Genomic DNA, 2,175 nt, shown 5'->3' on the forward strand with positions numbered 1-2,175 from the left:
TCACCTGGAACCTTGTATTTTTCAGTTGAGGCTACCACAAACTCAGCATAATTTAACTTGGGAAAGCCTAGACAAAAATAGCTCAGTCATATCTGATTCTGGACAAATTCAAATGGGATTTAACTAACACAGAGTTCAAGCAGTATTATGTGTATTTCTGAAGGACTAGCCCATAAATCCATGAGGGTCACATTTAGCTGTTTCACTGTAGTGTTAAGCTTTTTTTTTTTTTTTTAGTTTATTTGCTTGATTCTGATTTAAACAAATCTCCAAACCCAGATAAAATTAAGCAATCACTGATGTCTTACCTATTTACCTCCCGATATTACCCATATTCAAGACATTTTTTGAAACTCCACCCTACACGTTAGTCTTGTAAAGAGAAAAATGAACCACTATTTTGATCTCATCTTATTTAAAATTATAAATATTAGTGATGAACTTCGTAACCTGCCTTGTTTAGCAACAAGAACAATTAGCTGTTTCTAAAAATTGATCATCTATCTGTGAAGAATGAAAAGTTCATTTACTGAATTTATTCAAAGCATTTTTTTTCCTGGTTCCAGTGGCCAATCCTACTGAGGAGTTCCAGAAATGTCTCATGTGTCATTGAAATAACTCCTAGCTACTGAGGATGACTAAATTGAAGAACATTGTTTGAATGAAAAAAAAAAAAAAAAAAAACCTTCTGGCCAGAGCCTGCGACTTTTATTTAATAACATGAGCTGACTATTTCGTGGATGCTGGGTGTGCCAAAACATCAGGGGATGCCAGGCGGAAGGCATCCAGGAAGAATCAGCATAGGATGGTGGATTTGAGTCTCTGCATTTCTAACCCATGACCTCAAAATACATCATGATTTCTGGTGATTGGACTGTAAAGTTTATGTAGGTAACCTTGGAAACAATGATAAAAAGACTGAATTGAAATGAGCCTTTGGCTATTATGGACCACTCTGAAGTGTGTGCCCTGGAGAAGGAAATGGCAACCCACTCCTGTACTCCTTCCTGAAGAATTCCATGGACAGAAGAGTCAGGCCGGCTACAATCCATGGGATCACAGAGAGTCGGAAATGACTGTGCGACTTTTTCCAAAGCGTGTGGGTTGCAAGAAACCCTCCAGGCTTTGCTTTTGTGGAATTTGAAGATCCCCGAGATGCAGCAGATGCTGTCTGAAATTTAGATGGGAGAACACTATGTGGCTGCCAAGTAAAAATGGAACTGCCAAAAGGTGAAAAGATAAGTCAAAATTGTGGCCCACTGCCCTCCTGGGGTCGTTGTCTTAGAGATGATTTATCAGAGGAGGAGTACTCCACCTTGACACAAATCTCCAAGACAAGAGAAGTTTCTCCTGCAGCAGGACTAGGTCCCTTTCTAAAGATAGGGGAAGAGAGAGATTACTGTCCCAGGAGAGAAATCAGAAGCTGCGCCTATCTTTCTCTAGGCCTCGTAGCCAATCTAGGTCAATAGAAGACCATTTTTCTAGAGGAATGTGGTATATAGGAAATAACTTCAACAAGAGTATGTATAGAAAATTCAACTTTTGTTTGAGACTTCATAAGTTTGTTGCATTTTGAAATGTTTTAGCTGTTCACATTTCTTTGTCTGTTGTTAACAGTGACACATGAAGTTGTAATCCTCGGTGGTTTGGAATGGATCATATGAGGCATGTAATATCAAGAATTGTTACTTTAGAATGTTCCCTTAAGCAAATGAATTTGCTTCTGAATTTCAGCCTTGCATAGACTGATAAGTCCTTGCATAACCTCTAACTCCTGCACAGCTAAAGTGTAATATTTAATATTATCAAAACAAAAAAAAACTGGAAAAAACTGAAGACTTTTCCATAGTTGGGAAATGGTATGCAGCTGCAGTTAAGAAACCAGTCTTTAAAAGCTGCTGTGAACACAGGCCAGAAGGGAAAATTTAAAGCTGAGCCCTTAAACGAGATTAGAGGTTTGAAAATTCCGCTAGTCTTCAGACCAGATGAGAGGTTGTCCAATTGGTGTAGAATCTAAAAAGTTTCAAGAAAGTTAGTTTAACTTTGCTTTAGGCCATAAGTTTCTTCTGTGATTGCTATATATGAATACATAGCTCCTTGTAACCTACTTTATTTGGAAATTTGAATCTACTCAAGATACCAATGTCCTGCCATTTTAAGGGTACATTGTAGAGC

At 38.0% G+C, this 2,175-nt stretch overlaps 1 pseudogene; it reads left to right on the forward strand.

The window, feature by feature from the left end:
• Nucleotides 1-875: 875 nt before the first annotated feature.
• LOC102400701 lies at nucleotides 876-1,664 on the forward strand (annotated as a pseudogene).
• Nucleotides 1,665-2,175: the final 511 nt, after the last annotated feature.

This window comes from Bubalus bubalis, chromosome 5 (assembly GCF_019923935.1).
Source record: "Bubalus bubalis isolate 160015118507 breed Murrah chromosome 5, NDDB_SH_1, whole genome shotgun sequence".
Taxonomy (NCBI): Eukaryota; Metazoa; Chordata; class Mammalia; order Artiodactyla; family Bovidae; genus Bubalus; species Bubalus bubalis.